The sequence below is a fragment of the Manacus vitellinus genome, unplaced genomic scaffold (genome assembly GCF_001715985.3).
Source record: "Manacus vitellinus isolate BGI_N305 unplaced genomic scaffold, ASM171598v3 scaffold_38_pilon, whole genome shotgun sequence".
In the NCBI taxonomy this organism is placed as follows: Eukaryota; Metazoa; Chordata; class Aves; order Passeriformes; family Pipridae; genus Manacus; species Manacus vitellinus.
The window spans coordinates 5,699,167-5,717,053 of NW_021940526.1; positions in this window are offsets into that span (position 1 = coordinate 5,699,167).

Consider the following 17,887-nt stretch of genomic DNA (forward strand, 5'->3'; position numbering starts at 1 on the left):
CAGTAGCTCAGCACAGATCTTTGTTGGAAGGATCCAGGATGACCTGGGTGCACACAGAGGGTGGGGCTTCTGCTTCTCCCTGCAGGTCTGAGCAGTTTTGGTTGGGGGCTTCTGAAACAGAATAGTCACAATGTTTTATTTATTTTTTTAAAGGAAAAAGGTCTCCTCTTTTCCTGCAGGCTGTGAAGGCCTGCAGGGACTGGCTTTGCCAGAAAACAAAGTCCCCAGGGCTCAGGGGATCTCCCACCTTCTGCCCTTGGCCTCAGGGGGGTCAGGTCATCTCCTGCACCTCAGCTTTCCAGGCTGGGAGAGGTTTCAGCCCTTCAGGGCACGGGGCACTCAGTACCTGCCAATATGTAAATCTGCCCCCAGTGACACTGCCCAAAACATCTGGTTATTATTCACTAATAAAAGGGAATTAAAATTTCCCTGGTGATAAAAGTTCCATTATTATGAGCAGGTAAGAATATAAGTGAGGGCTGGCATGCAGAGAGTTGCTGCTGTGTGAGCTGCTGCTGCTGCTGGGGATCAATAACCAGCTGGCACTGTGATTGTCCCAGCCTGTTTACTGCTGGCCATGGGAGTTATTGATCTGCTCCCTCGGCCTTCTTTGTGTTCTTCCACTTTCTAATTCGTTGCTTTTTTTCTCGTGGAGAGTTTAAATAAAAGCTTGAAAAGGATTATCAAACTGAGCCTTGAGAAGAGGTGGCTTAAAGGCAGCATTGATACCACCCTGAAAAAGTAAATCCATAGTCCTGATGGCCATCCCAGCTTATCAGTGAGCTGTCCAGGACAGCAAATTAGTGCCCAGCTTCACTTTAGATTTTATGAAGTACAATATGATCTGTCTCATAACTAATCCTAAGAAATCTCTGACATAATAACTTCTTTTGATATGCTCTCTGGGAGTACCTTTTAATTGTGGAACTGGAGTGGAAATGTACTGTCCTACCAGGGATGCACAAACTTTTCCTTTCTCACACCTCCCTTCTGAGCAGCAAAGCACATATTCAAATACCTAGAAGAGGATTTAGGGCTCATAAGTTTTTACTAAGCTTGCTGATGAAATGGTGAACACCCCCATCATGAGCTTTTTGTATTTCTCTTCATAACTTTATCAAGATCTTAGAGCAATAGCTTTGAGTGCCCCTTCTTCTCCTTTTCCTGCTTTCATCCCTATCACCAGGTATTAAAATGGCTTTTTTCCAGATAGGAAAAATATACATCATATAAAATATCTATGCTTTTCTAAATGGCTTGCACATCTCATTAACTTAATATTTTTTTCCATTGGTCACTTTGGATTTATTACTTTCCAGCCATAATTTTTTTAATTTAATTTTGACCTGGCATTAGCCTAAAATTAAATTCTGATCTCCCCTCCACCCGAGACGGGCTGGGGAGGAAGCCATTTTGCATTACATTATCATCCTTTCAAATTTAACTAATTTAGAGGTGACATGAATAAAATATTCATTAAGAGTCCAGTAAGCCTTTGTCTGTGATCTTTAGTGATGTCCCCATTAACTTTCAGTTGACTCTCAGCTGGAAACAGCAACCTCTGTTTCTGAGCCTTTCTGGAACAACTTTGATTTACATGGAGAACACAGCCTGTCTTCTGGCTCTCTTAACTCATTATTTGTTAAAGTTCCTTTTTATTGCCTGTCTCTGGGCTAAAATACTTCCCCTCATAACAGTCTGAAGTGCTGGTGCACTGATTATCAGAGCAAAAAGATATCATGGCATTATTGAGCTTCCTTTAACAACGCCAAGAAAAATATTCCTGGGGGAATTCAGCAGCTGTTTGGGGGATTAAGTGTTTTCTATTTAGTTAAGGAACTTCTCACTGGTTGCTTTGCATCATTCCTGCATCATTCCTTGCTGTCTCCTTAGAAGAAAGGTACTGGAAATCACAAATTCATGTGCCAGATAAGTTGTGTTTAACCCTTAGGACAGGAGTGATACAAAAATGGATTTCTAATCTGCCTCATTTACATAAAATGGCAAAAGAAATAATCTTTCAGGTGTAGTCAAGGATATTTTTTTGCACTTAAACAGGAGTTACTGCTGTTGTAAAAAGATCTACAATCTTTGAAATGTAATTCCTTTATAAGGAGAGAAAAGTCAATATTATGACACGTAAGCAGCTCCATGACTAGTTCTTGTATTTGGTTCTGCACTAAGGAATGCAGCCAAGTTGAGATATTTTGCCACAGTAATCAGCAAAGTACTTTATTCTGGGCTGGATTCTGGTTGCAAATGGGGATAGCTCAGCCTTTCCAGGACCTGGATTAAAACCCAGCACAAACTTTACAGTAGAACACAGGGAGAGGATATTTCTTTTTTTAATTGTAGCTGGAAATATCTCATACATAAGCTTATATTGAATAAGAAAGAAAAATCAAAATTCTGTTGGGCATTTTAAATTTGGTTTGTGGCTCATATGAAACACTTGGATATTTAGAAATTCTCTATTCCCAAGTTACAGGTGTGATTTTATAACAGTGTGATGGAATCATAACTCTTCTATACACTCTGGTTTTGCCTTATTGATTGTGAAATGGTGGGATAATTCCAGGGGCTTTTTTCCTTAGAGATTGTCAGATAAAGGGTTTTCCTGCTTTCCAAAGTTAATAACCAAACTCAGTTGATGCCACTGGGTTGGGGATTGGTCCATAATACAAACACTTGTCATTCTTCTTCCCCTTTAAAATGGGAGTACTCTGGATTACTTTAACTGGAGTTCAGCATTTCTTTCTTTTTCAAACCCTAGCACCTGAATTATTTTTAAAAGCTATTTCAAAAATCTGTTTATCTGTATATGTAATTTGGACAAAAATAGCAGTAAGTTGATAATGGCAAAAATGAATCTTCCCAGCCCAGTGTCCAAACCTGAATTCTTCCAATTTTCCCACTAAAACTGGTGAAACCTCTGTTCCCATAAGAGAAACTGGAGTAGTCCCAGAGAAGTCATAATGTTTTCCCTCAGCAGAGCTGAGTTTTGAGCAGGCCCAGCCTCCTCCTCAACAAGCCTGAATAACAGGAATCAGAGAGTATGAAATGGAACCATCTGTGTTATTAGTGAGGGATTTTAATTGGGTCGTGTAGGAATACAGTGGTCATTGGTCTTGCATTCCCAAGAATCTGGAGCCCCATTAGATTTTCCTCATATATTTATATTCATGGATAAATTACATATTTGTTTGCCAGCTCTCCATTTTCTGCAAGGATCAATACTAAAGTGACAGTGATGTTACACCAGCTCATCCATGGGCAGAGATCTCACAGGTGAAAAAACAAACAACAGGAAACACAACCAGAACAACTCCCAACATGCCCAAAGGGATTTAATACCTTTGCAGGTTTGGTTCAATTTTTAAGGAGTCCGGCGAGTGCACAAAAATCAAAATTAAAGTAAAATCAAATTCACTCAAGGCAATACAATGTAAACGAATTTAGTAGATACATACCTTGAAAATTCCCTCAGGGTCAGCCAGGAAAACTCTGCCAATATGTGCCAAAGGGTCAGCAAAAGGTGCAGTAGGAATTATAGAGTGGAGTGAAATGTTTTGTGCTAAATTTTGCTTTCTGTATCTTTCCTGTACAAAAGTATAAAGCCCAGGAAATGAGTATTTCTCGTGCTGTGGCAGCGAGAATTTATGAATGCAATAATTTCTCAGATGCTCCTTGAAAAATGTTTCTTTATCCAAAGGTTAACTCCTTTAGGAGTGCAAACCTCTAAATTTTCTCACTTGCTCTATTAGTTGGTACAACTGGATTCACCGGGGTTATAAATCCATCAGTTTTCTACTCTAGAACAGAATAATCCCTGAAATCTCATAGATATAAATGGAATTGCTAATTTTCAATAAATCTGCAGTAACAGGTAATAGTGTCGTGGTCCCCAGTCCCGATCATTTCTGCAATAATAAATGAGGCTATAGAAGACTCACTTTTGGCCATAAAATTTACTGTTCAGGGCACAGGTTTTAACCCCCAGAGTACTTAACCAGTCCCCCTGTCTTTGTTGTTGTCACTGCTGCACCACAGCATCTATTCCTGGGGTAGGATCAGGGCCATCCAGGGCCACAAGAGTTATTTATGGGCTGATTTGGGGAGGAAATGGAGAGTGTTTTTCCAGCTTATATTTTCAGCCTGGCAGTTTTGAGTCCAGAGGAGCAAATTTGGGCTATTTGTAAGAGCCCAGGGACAGATGCAATTCCCCTGAGTTTCCCTCCCTGCCCAACCTCAAGCCTGAAATCTGACTTTGAGGTCAGACAGGGGCACAAGTGCCACAGTCCCTGAAGAAAATGGGCCCTGCTGCCTGTGGAGGCTTCAGAGTTCCTGCTCAGCTGCTGCTGAGGGCTCAAGGACTTCCTAATTCTCCTACATTCTCTAAAGATGAGGCAGAACTGGCTCATTTTTCTGTCATTTTTGCCATTCCAGTTTGCAAGACCCAATGGCTTTTTTGGGGGGGTGGTACAGGTAGATTGACTTTGGAAGCACCACATTTTGTAGAGAAATTAGCCCAATTCAGCACAGTTTGAATCCAAAGAGTCAAATGCTGGATTTCAGAGTAGCTTTAACTCCCAGTCATGCAGTTCACTCAATACCTTCCCAGTTTATCCAATCACATCCCTGCATTCATCTTTCCAGGAACAAGGCCCAGAAGGGAATGGCTGGAAAGGGATAGGAGGACCTGGAGAGCTGTTCTTCCTTGTCCAAGATGTTAAAAATGTCTCCAAGAGTAGAAAATGCCTCTGGAGTCCCAGTTCAGGGATCTGCAGACACGGCTTGGGCTTTCAGTGCCAGCAAAGTAACCCTGGAAAATATTAAATACGTTAGAAACAGGCTGAAAGGAGAAGTTATATTAACAAGAGATGTCTCTCTGAGCTGTATCGATTTTCAGCTCTGGGTGGAAGAAACTCTCCAGACAGACATTTAAACATATTATTGTCTTCTATTTCCTCAGCAGATCTACCTAACACGCTTTATGAGAGGAGCTGAGGAGGGAAGAAGTCAATTAAAATCTGAATCTCGTGCAGTTAGAGAAGATTAAAATAACCCCTGTTTGTTACACTGAGCTCAATGCTCACACCCAAAGCACAGGAGCACCTGAACCTCCCTTTGAATCCTGGACTGCACTTCCCTGAACGTGTTCTGAGAACTGGCCTGAGCTTAACAAAGTCCATAAACAACATTTTTTTGCTTCCCACGCTGGCAATTGTTCAGCACGGGATGAGTGTCAGTCAGGAGCCAGCTCCTGGGCTGTGTCAGCCACAACCACCCTCCTGGGCTGGACACAGCAGCATCCTACACTATTTGCTTAAGGATTTTTCTATCTGTCAGGGCTGAGGTATGATGAGGGAATTCAAGAGCAAGTTCTGCACCAAAGAGAAACCATTTGCATGATGAATTTATGGGACTTTCCTGAGCTGTGTGACTTTGTGCGAGTCACTTTGTGCCTCAGTTTGCCTCTTGTCCAGTGCAGACATTGGTATTGTCTTCTCTCTGAAGTACTTTCAGATCTGCAGGCAAAACTCCATTAAAGAGGACTGAAATAAAAAGGCAGTGACCATCCTAGAGAGGTTCTCTAGGAAGAAGGCAGTTCTTTTCACACTCATATTTAAACCCTTCTGCCAGCTGGACTCCTCCAGTTTATTCCAGGAAGCTCTGGCAAAAGAATCCCTACCTGGATACCATCAAATACAGACTGTCACGTTGTCCTGTCAATACATTGCCAGGAGCAATCCAAATGGGAATTTTTGCTTCACTAAATGTCAGTTTGATGTGCAAAGCTTTCTGATTCCATCAAGCATTTTTCCAGGATGCCTGAGGTAACTGCTTGATCTTCCTGAGGTTTTCCTCTAAATGAAGGCTTCTGCTCCCTTACATGCAACAGGCACAGGATTAAGTATTGGTAGCAGAGCAGATACTAAAAATATATGTATTCTGTAGGTTAATGAGCAACAGAGAGGCCAGAATCCCTGGCCTGGTACTGACATTTTATGTAACATAACATTTTGCACAAAAAAAGAGGCACTGGCAATGCACAAAATAGATCTTATGCATTGATAGCACATCTGGGAAATAGAACTGAACATACACAAGTGTGAGCACTGAAGGGAAATGCTCAAGAAATGCCATTAGACCAAAATCTGCTCCCTTTGATGTCAGTGAAGTCCCACTGTCCTAATCCCAGTGCCAGGAGAGGTGTCTGAGTGGGACCATCTCTGTACAAAGGGGAAAATAAAATATAAATCTCCCACTGAAATCCTTATAGAGGATATAGGACTTTGATACAGGAATTAGAAGAGAAGTAGGAATGCAGAGGAAAATAAAAATTCTGTGTTCTTCACACCTCAAAATGCAGGAAACTGTGCATGCCAAAATCTATGCAGAAAATGAAAAGCCAATCAAATGAAGGCCCAAATGATGCAGTAAAGGGGCTGTAAATGCAGGCAGGTGCAGGGGGAATTTGAAGGTAAAACAGTCAGAGGTAGTTAAAAAGTACAATGGATATTCTGTTAAGAGTACTAGGAAGTAAATGAGAAATGGATGAGTTAAAAAGTGAAAGGAAAAGACCAATAGTGAAAGAGAAGAAGTTAAATAAAATTATACTGAAGATGTACCAAATGTCTTTTTTGGAGCCTGGTGTGCATCAGTGACCTCGGGATGCTGTGCTGGTTAACAGGGAAGGGGTTCCCGGGGCTCCGGGGGAAGGTGCTGCAGGAAGTGTCAGAGGAAGCAGCACAACACTGCCAGGCAGGGAGGATATTTAGCCAAGAATCTGGAAGGAATTTGGGAATGCAGTAGCTGAGTCAAGTTGAATTTTTACAGACTCATTACAACCAGTAAATACCTCAGAAAGTACAGAGTAACATCTGTCTCATATTCCAGCCACTTCCCAGTACTTCCCGCTTTGTTTGAAATGGGAATCCAGGCTGGAATGTAGAGGCATCTTGGGTAATGCTTTCCAGGAGGAAGGAGCCAGGCCACCTTCTGGAAACACAGGCTGCAGTCAGTGCTTCCACTGCGGGTCTTGGAACAAACTGCACCTGAACTCGCTTCTGTCCAGCTCTTTGGGACATTTGTGTGCTGCTGAACTGGGCACAGTGACTGCCCTCCTCGGCCAGGCTCCACAGGGATCCCTGCTGCCTGCAGAATAATAACAAAACAAATCTCATTACATTATGTTCATGAAGTAATAGAGTGGGACTTCTAAGATTTTGGCAGTTGTGGACTTTGTTTTCTATTTCTGTTTGCTTCTGAAAGAAGAGGTGAGCCTTTGTGGAAATAGGTGGGATTCCCATTACTTTTCTCATTATTTTGTGGATACACACAAAAACAATGCTTTGATTAATAGGCTGCAAATTGTAATAGAAGGATTTTCTGTCTAACAGGCTTCCAAATCCTGCAGAACATCTAGGAGCTGCTCCTCAAGGTAATTCCATCATTTAAAAAAAAAAAAAAAAGGAAAAAAGCAACAGAGATAGATGTCTTTTCACCTTCTATCCACCTGTTAAATAAATTTGTCATTTCTACAGCCAATTCAGGGAAGGAATTATCGGATCCTTTCCTTGGAGACCCAAGTGTAACCCTGCAGGTCTCTGGGGTCAAGCTCATGCCTCCTCAGGAAAGCTCCCTGCACAATTTGCTAGTCAGGGCAGTCATTATCAACCAGCCTGGCACAGGCCTCCAGGGCTTTCCCATTGCCCAGGCTCTGAACTGTGCTGCCCATTCCTCCTCTCACCAATTATAAGTTCTGTACAGTTTTTTAAAAGACTGCAAAAACATATCAACATCATTCCCTTCCTTGTAATGAGGAAGCAATTTTACCTTATTATAACTGACTAAATATGCATGGGCTGACCCAGTAGGACCCTCATTCACCCCTATTCTTTCCCTCTGGAAATCATATTCCATTTTCTTCGTTTCCATTTCAAATTTCTCTTCCTCCCCATCCTTCCTCTGCGCTCTCTCTTGATCCCATTCTTGTTCCATCTTTGTCTTTCCCATGCTGAATTGTCACTCCTCACGCTCCTGCTCTCATTACAACTTCCTTTGTGTTTGATGCTCCCTCACAACCATTTGCAATCGTCTCCTTTTTACCTTGAGCCTTTTTAACACCTGGCTTAGCATTTATGCAGCGGATTTGCTGCTCAGGCTTCAATTAGTTGGTAGGTGGCATTAATGCTGTTTCCTGCCTCCCCAAATGGAATTCCCCACTGAGTTACTCTGAGGACTCCCAGTGTGGACCTGGATCCTTCCCATGGGTTTGTGTGTAGCTGTGGCTCTGTCTGGAGACCACAGACCAGACTGGGAGGGAATTTATAGCTTGGTGAAAATCACTTTTCAGCCTCCTTAGCAGCATCTGTTGAGATTGTTTAGCAGAGCGTGTGAAACCCACTTTCCCAGTGACAAAATGCTGCACATTCTTCATGCCCAGGGCCTTGGCAGTGGAGTGAGGGAGGTGCTGCAGGGTAAGACAAGGAGGTTCTGAAGTGCCTCAGAAAATCTATGCCCTGAAAAGTGCCCTGAGCCTTAATGTCAAAGATAAGAGGGCACATCAAGGCTGTGAATCCTGGTGACCACTGGAGATAACCCCCAGCTGGTGTCAGGTTGGTCTTGGATCTTGCATTTACAGAAGTGAAAGAGCTCTGAGAGCTTTCCCTGGGATAGACTGGCAGTCCAGTCAGTGAGTACCTGACCCAGGTGCCATGGAAGGGAAAGGAACAGAGACACTCCCAAAGCTGGCAAAGGCTCTTAGACCACCAAACATTCCCAGCTGCCCAAATCCTGCACACAGATGTGGTGAACACTCAGTGTCCACGGGGAACAAAGGGAAATAAAGACTGGACAGGTGGGAGATGTGAGCAGACAGGTCATAAAGCCTCAGACTGAGGCACTGCCCCTGTCCTGTGACAGGCTGATGGCATGTAAACCAATCCTGCCAGGCTGGGTTACTGCACTATGGACAGAAGGGGTTTTGTTTTGGTTGACCAAACTCTCTTTTTCTATATTTTAAGCCCTGTGTGTGTGTCATTTGACATTTGAAAAATATTGCTCTCCTTTCAGCTTTTGAAAAGCATGACAAGCAGCCACATTTTCACATGCAAGTCGGGTCTCTCCTGATCTCTGGCAAGGTGAGTAGCCCAGCAAACCTTGGTTGTAGGTGGGGGAGACAGGAAAATGAGAGTGAAAGCATCCAGATATTTTTGTAATGGGACTGCAGCCTGAGGTGGAGTGTTCCCAGCCACACATTTCTCTGTGTGTGCATCTTGTTTGGAGGAGTTCAGGCTGAGACAGGATCAGCCTGGATATTTCCCTTTATTGATCTCTGCTCATGTTCACACGTGCAGGGAAATTCTCTCTGTGCAAACAAGCTGAACTAATAGAGCCAGTGGAGTGAGCATCTCTTAACAGCTCCTTATTATCATCTGTCTCCTCTTCAGATGTTTTCTGCTGTGCCACACATTGAGCTCTGTCTGCTGGAGAAGTAAAAAAGGTCAAATGAAGGTGAGAACACTTCATTCATAATTTTTATGAGTTATTCAGACCCACTGTATCATTACCCCTCGGAAACATATGTTTTCTGATGGCACTTTAGAAAATATTCAGCACATCTCGACAATCTCTCCTAAGTGATACAGATCAGTTGTCACACTTTGTCATGTGGCATCAGGTTGTGCAGTGCAGTGAATTTGCTGTGGTGTGATGTATTACAGCCATTTGAGAGCCCATCCTGATAATTCCTGTGTCTCTAAAGGTAATGCTGCATGATGTGTCTTCCCGGGAGTCAGAAGTGTTTCAGTGTATCCCCACTGGAGTTACAATTTAAAGGTTTTCTCAGGAAATAACTTGGTCACCCACCTCCTACTCACTCTTGATATGAGCATGTGAAACATAACTTTTCATTGAATAGTTATCTCAGAAGGCATAGGATCTGGCTTTTCAAGGTGAGTGTTCTCAAAACCCCTTTTTGCCCAGGGAAGCTGCACCTCCCACATCCAGGTGTTTGAACTTGGCTTTTCTCTTAGGAATCCCAGGGACTGTGCTGCCATCAGACAGACAGAGGATAAAATTTTGCCAAACAGTCCTTTCTGTTTGCTGTTGTCTTACAGAAAAAAAATAATGCCCATAACTGGGTTTAAATTTATTCACTTCCCAGAGAAGATTTCCACAGTAGAATTTTGCAGCAGTTGGACAGGGACATTAACTAATGTTCTGTTGTGATAGTTCTCTGTTTGGGTCAGAGTTGAGCCACTGAAAGAGAAAGCTCTTTAAAATTATGTGTAACCCAGACCATTATGAAGGTTATCAACATCTCAGCTGTCAGGAAAGTTAAACTGGACAGGGCACACAAAGCTGCATTCCCAGCTCCATGGTCACCCAGTTTGTGGGGACCAAATCAAGCCTTCATAATCCCAGGTGCACAATGTAAGGCTCACATATTTAAATCTGGTTTCCTAAACCAAATGCACATGTTGAATATGGCCCCAAAACCTCCTGAGTGATGTCTGACAGGTCACAAGCAGCCCCTGAATCCTCCCCCACACTCAGGCCCTCACTGTAACACAGGTGAGCTGAAGGAACTGTTGGTTGGTTGTGCCCCCAGTTGGTGAACACTGGAAGAGTTCACTAGAGGTAAAGCTTTCCAGCCTTCAAAAATAATCCACCTTTATCCCAGCACTCAGAATGGCTTAGAAAAAAAATGAAATTGTGAGAGTTTACTGCCTCATTTACAAACATCTGCTTGGCAAGGAGAGTTTTATTGTGGCTGTAAGAGCTGACAGAGGCTTAAAGGACAGGGCTGTGCAGCTCCCTCATGCTGAGCTCCAGGGTGAGAAAAGCAGTCACTGCTCCTGTCCTGGGCAGAACAGGTGGGAGAGCAGAGACACCACATTTATTTGGGATGGCCCAATGGCTTTCCTTGCTTTCCTTGCTAATTGCACCCTCTGAAATGCTGCAGGGCTAGAAGACTGGAGGCTCTTCCCTCGGTTGCCCTATAACACTGGCCTTAAACATAATTCTTTTTAGGTCTCTGTGCCTTGCAGTGCCAACTCTGTGGGGCCCCACACAGGCAGAGGGGCTTTGCTTTATGATAAACACATTTCTGAACCTCTGCAACCCCTTGGCTTCCCAGTCTCCTGCTGAACGTTATGAGGTTTGTGGAGGGCTGAGCCAACATATAAGGTGCCATTATGGATTCTGAGCCATCCATTCCAGTGCTTAACTGCATCTGCTTTCCTACCACCACCTCATCAGAGGCAATTTGGAAACTGTAACCACAAAACAAGTAGCAGGCCAAGTGTGTAACCAGCACATCCAAATGATCTGAACCCCCTGGTTTCTATAGGTTCTAATAGCCTAATAAATGGGTTTTTGGTACTGAGCTAAGTACAGTCATATATAATTGCCGTTATTCTCACATTAAGCTGCAGGGAAGTGGCAAACCCAATTAGATTAAATCCTACCACGTCTCCTTGGGATTTGTGGTAGACATTTAAGCAGAGAGACGTGTCACTTCCAGAGACCAATTTGCTTGTACCTGTCTGCTTAGATTTATTGTGATTTGTCCTTGGTTTTGTGTATGTTTGTTTGCAGAAGCCAGCTCCAGATGCAAAATACATCAGTGGAGCTTTGGAACATTATTTTTAATTAGCTGGGTTCAGTTTCTAGTAACATGCTTGAATTGCTTCTGGGCTACTAATGGAGTGTGGAAAATAAATATTGTTGCTCTCATATATGTTTTTTCTGGTTACAGAAAACTTCCCGTGCTTTGGCAGGGAGGTTTTATGTGCCATGAGCCTCAGAACACGGGGCAGCCAGTCCAGACAGGAAGTTACAACTGAGCTGTCCTCAGGTTTGTTCTCCTTTCTAAAACCCCGATAAAAATCCTAATTATACCGGAAAATATTACAGAAACTGCAGGGAAAAGTTGAATTTATTTTTGTTTCTTTTTGCAATTGAACTGAAATGGGCAAAGTTTACCTCTGTCAACACCTGGAAGAAATAGGGCATAAATCAGATACTGAAATGTGGGTCCTAATGCCAAGGAAGAGGATTTGCTTCTCTCTACCAGGTGTAGTTTTGTGTTCTCCTATACATTTGTGTGAGGAAACAGCAAACCCTTTTATTCTCCTTTGTATTCTGTGCTTGTGGAAGTGACTGTACGAGGAGCAGCAGATGAAGGGCTGAGGATGGGATATGCAGACAATTGCTTGTTTTCTTTGCAGGAAAACATCACTCAAAAATCATCTCCAGGCTAACAGGACACCTTTCTTCTTTCAAAGGGAGGAAACAACACAGGTTGACACCAAAGACCAGAGTTCAAAGTTTCCACAAAGCAAGGGCTGCCTCCATCTGACAAATCACACAGTTAAATTCCAAGTGAGTGAGCCTAAAGCCCTGCAGCGCTGAAAGCATTTAGATTAGGATAATTGTGATTGCCAATTGCCTTCCTTACAGGGAGTGTGAACCTCTTCAGCCAGGGAAGCAGCCGTGGAGTGACTGGGTGTCCATCCATGAGGCATTTCCATTCAGGCTTTCACCATGGGAAGGGATTTTACAAAACTCGGGTGGTCACTGGCTGGGGCCCACAGCAGACTGCAGCGGGCAGGCTGAGCTTACCTGGAGTGATGGATAACTCCAGAAACCCCGGAGAGGTGGGAAAGGGCAGGATCTGTGCAGGATGTGGGGCTGGAGCAGCAGAAGGAGCTGCCTTGCGGTGTGAGCTCGGCGGCCGGGAGCAGGAATGGCAGTAGGGATGCCATCTGCTGCTCGCAGGGTGAATAGCTGGGAATGAGGCTCCGGGAATATTCCCCTCAGTTTTTGCTGCGTTTGTGTGACATTTTTGTATGTGTATGGATACCATATTTTCTCCATGGATATCACGTTCCAGTGATGCGTTTGGGGCAGTGCAGCTCAGCAAAGAGTCTGAGGTTGCAAAATGGGTAAAGGCAGAAATGAGGTCACGGGGTGAGAGAGCAGCAAATGGAAATTCCACGTCTTGTGATCCCGTTTGCTCATCCCAAATGTACTGAAAATTTCTGCTGCATCCCTTAAATATTTTCCTGCTTGCTGTAGTGTCTCCCTTGGGGGACTCCAAACCACCAGAGTGGCTGAAGGAGCACAGTGGGGCACCTGCCAGTCACACTCACATCCATGTGTGCCATGTTGGGGCCATCAGATCCCAGGGCTGTGCTGCTGCATTTCCAGTCCTGTGGCAGGAGAAACTTCTCCCTGAAATGTGGCCAAGGAGAAGTTAGTTTAGTCATGTCAGTGGTTATTTAGATACCAGTAACAGACTGTGGGAACACAATTACATCATTATTTATATCTGCCTGGTGAACTACTGGGACCGGTGTGATGGTTTGGAAAACAAGTCAGAAGGTTTTTGTTCAATGGCCTCTTCTATTGATTGTTATCAAACAACAACTCATGATTTTGCACAGTGAGAATTTTGTGACTGCAGTGATCTGAAGAATGTCTCTGCTCACAAACCAAGCTGCTTATTTAATTAGGTCCTTCTGGCTCTTTGGATTTAATAATTCTAATTAAATTGTTATGGTTATGACTTGCATTTGGATTATGCCCACACTCTCAATTAGGACTGTGAGAGGACCTCATGAGCACGTGGAAGGACACATGGCATTTGGTTTTATCCAAACAGTGCTGAGCACAAGCACCTTCTGCTGCTTTGTGGCTGCTCAGTGAATGTGAAAAGCAATATGGTTGTCTCAAAGAAGAGCCAAGAGTTCAATTTTAGACACTTGAGTTCAAAAATTCCTCTGGGATTGTGAGCATTATCTTTAAATATAATATGGACTCTGTTCTAGCTCTGTTTTGAGAACCCACCATGACTGAGAAACTGGGGTCTTTAAGCAAAGACTACCAGCTGCTCTGGCCAGGCAGATGTAGGCTTTTACCTCTGTTCTTCATACTAAAATAGTACCTGTTGTTTTTATGTCAGAGCCCTGCCTGCAGGAGGCCAATGGGGCAACTTCTCCAGGGACTGAGAGGGGCAGATGGAGCTTGTGGGAGAAGGGACTGAACATTCAAAAGGGAAAACCAGGGGACAGGAAGGTGAGTGTTTGAATTGCTGGGGGACAGAGAAAGAAAAACTTCTCTGCACTTGCAGTGTTAGGCAGGTGGTCACACGACCAGGAGCTGCAGTTGTAGGAACTTCAGCTGGAAAAGAACCACGTTTGGATAATGGCAGTTGGATCTCATGGAGCACTGAGGAGACTTGGATTTTTATAGCCAGCAGTGAGTAAAATGCACTTGACACTTCCAGTTCCATCACTTCAAAGTGTGACAACTAGAAATCCTTTCTTTTTCTTGCTCTGAGAGAGCCATATGCTCCAAGATCCTGTTGTCCTTCTGGATGGCACCCACAGGATGGGAATCAGTGCTAATGGTCGGGAGGAGGGCTGTGACTTGTCCGTAAGAAAGCAAGAACTCTCCTGTCATTAGAAATGTTGGTAGAAATGTGATGTCAGTCTGGTGATGGTCCCACAGGGAATCCCAGCAGACCTTATCCTCAGGGATACAGAGGCTGCTGAGCCCCTCAGATCCTTCCTCAGAGGAGTGTTTTGCTGTGACAGTCACTTCCCCCAGAATCAGCTGGATCTCTGTTCCTGGCCAGTTACAATCCACTGAGTGACTGTGGCTCAGAAGCTCTGCAGGATTGTAGAGAATGTCCCATCTTTACCTTCTGGATCACCTCTGTTCATGAAACTGAGGTTCAGCAGAACTATTACTATTAATAAAAATTAGGGCTGTTACTGCTCTAGGCTTCTTTCCAATGTGAACAGTGTCTGGATGAAATTACAGCAATTTGAAAACTTTATTTGCATTCCTGCCTTTGCTAGATGGTGGGTCAGCCTTTTTCCTAGCATTTTTTGTCCCAGGTTGTTGTACATCTTTGCCAGTTTGACACTGATGCCTGAAATCACCTCCCAGGTTGTACCTCCAGAGGCTTGTTGGGTTCCCAGCTCTGCATTGGCTCAGACACAGCAGCTTTCAGTGTTTTGGAAGCTTTTTACACATGTCAAAATAGGAAACCAAATCCTGTTTGGAGCACTCTGCACTAATCCATTACCTCATGTGAGGCTGACAGCATGTTCAAAGGGAGTAATTCCCCCCTCCACATGAAAGATGGGATCTTTTCAAACTTTGTTTTATGCCTGTCACTAAGTTCAGCAATGCTTTTGTGAGAGGTGTGTGAACCACAAGTGGCAAAGCTGATAAAAGCCAGGCCAGCACTGAGTGGAAAAGTCAAGTGTAGGGGTTGAAATTTGAAGATGCATCTCCAAGTAGAGCCAGGCAAGGTTTGACCCTGGAATTTTTGCATATGGAACTTATCTTTTCATGCTCTGACTATGCAGAGGTAGGGCTGGGGATGCTGGAGAGAGGGGGAAGCTGATGGTCATGACAGATGACCCCCTCCAGCTCTGACTGATGAGGTTCTTCTTTAAAGGGAGAACAGGTTTTTCCAAGTGCTTTCCCGAGATAAGCCTTTAATGGCAGTGCTGGGAACTGGCTGGTACAAGGACCACACAAACCTGCCTTGGGAACTGCTGTGGCTGGTTATGTACCTTTGCCAAAGCACTGCTTAAGATCTGGGAGTGTGGAGAGCAGATGTCAGGATATACAGTGGATAATTTAGGAATGCTCTGATGCCATTTGCATATTGATACCACTAAGAAATTTTAACATCTGCAGAGAAAGAGTTGGTTATTTTACACAACTTAATTGTATTGATTTATTGCAATCATGAGATATTAATCGATTTCCTACAAAGGGAATGAAGGAATATTCATTTTATATTTTTTGTATAAATAGGTGAATTCTTGGTTTGAATAAAAGCAGCTCAAAACTATCCCTATTTCACCAACACAGCTATCCCTGTGTCATCAACACATCCATCCCTATTTTATTTATCTACTGTGCCAAATTATCTACATTATTTTTTTGTGAAGACCTGTAATCTTGTCAACTTAGTGTGGGCCAGGTCCCACTGCCAGCACACCTGTATTCCATTTACTTTCCCTGGTATCCCATTTTTCCCCTTGTTCTCTTGGCATGTTTTCATGAGCTCCTTTAATATATACTTTGGCAAAGCTTCCTCATCCTCCCCTTACTTTTCTTGGGAAGTTTACATAAATTATTTTTTCCTTGTTTCCCTCCTCAGCTTTTTCTCTGTCTGTGATCCTGCTCTGGAGGGTGTTTTCTGAAGTCTGACACGATACATCTCATGGACACCCATGGGGGAGATTTTCTCTGATCATTATTAGCTTTGGACTAAGATTTATTTCTTGTGAGGTCACGTTTCAGATCATTCACTCTCTTCCCTGAATTGTTGACTGCTTTTCATACTATGGCAAGCACGGGCCACTAGAGGACTCTGTTTGCCATCATAAAGCAGCACTCTGGAATCAGGCTTTGCTGTTCTGTATTTTTAAGGTATGTATTTTTACAGAGCATACAAATACATTCGTTTACACAGGATGCCATTCAGCAATAAAAAGTGCAGTCCAAATGATGGTGAAGCCCCTGCAGAAAATGTGGTCTGTGCTCTGCTTCCTTTAGAACAAAAATGCAATATCTGGGCAAATCTACTCATCTCTCTATGTGAGTATTTTGCTGCAATACTGAGGTCCTGTCTGCAGTTCTGGCCTGCACTTCCTCATTTGGTTCTGGGCTTTCAAAATACCTCAGTGATGTAAGTAAGGAGATTTCAGAAGCTCTCAAGGATTAATGATTTTAAAAACCTTTCCTCCAGCTTTTCCCACTGGACTCTCACAGGAAACTTTCCCATCTTGAAAGGTGCATTGGATTTGGATCCATTCCAGAGACTTCCAAATCAGTTTTCAGAGTAAGGGGATCCCTGCTGTAATTTTGAAGGATAGGAGCCAGAATAAAGCAGATTATATCTCTGTTGTCTTTGGGCAGACAATAGAAATAATTGTGATTCAGAGCCATTATTTGGGGGTTTTCCCATCTGTGTTTCTCCCAGAACAGCAGAGGTTGTGCTGTCAGTCTCCGTGGCTGTTTGCCCACCCAGCAGTGAACATTGTCCCGCTCACTGCAGCCAAGGGAAAGCTGCCAGGGGGGCTCTGCCCTCTGCTTTCAGTCACAACAGAGCCCAGCAGAGGCACGAGGGCACTTGGGCATCCGGGCAGGATTTGCAGCTCATCAGCACAAAAGGAGGAAGGGAACTCGATGGAAAATAACCAAACTGCCCCCGGGTTCCTCAGTCCTGCAGGGAGTGCTCAGAGTCTGCTCAAGTGAGCACAGAAAGCCCTCAGAGAACCTCCTGCTAATGGCTGGGTTTGTTTTATAATCCAGTGACATGTTGGAATGTTCTACTCCCGTGAACTCACTCTTTTAAAAAGAGCAGATACTTGGCATTCTAAGAACATTTCAGCGTAATCTACTTCAGGCAAGTCAAGGCAAAAAAAGAGCCCAGGATGGCAATAGCTCCTGCTCTGAGGAGGGGCAAATGAAGCCAGCAGAGAGGAGTCTTCAGTGGGTTTTTAGTGTCTGTGATGCCTTCCTCCTTTCCTTCTTGTTTGTTTGGGCCTTGCTTAGTCCTTACCAACAGCCTACAGTTTTGGAAGGCAATTTAGAAGTTATTTCAAATAGGAATGATTCGGTAGCTCTTGATGCGGTGTTTGGATGCCTTTCATAAAATCAGTCAGTTCTGCAGTCTGTGAAAAAAGAGGAAAACTTGAGAACATTTTTCTTAGATTTTTATGATCAGTAATTTTTATTAGGTTTTTCTGGACTTACTGGAATTCTGTGAGTAGCTGAGGGTTTTTACAGAAGAATGGCACAAGAAAATGAACAAACCCCCTTCAAGAATCAATTTTGAGTATTG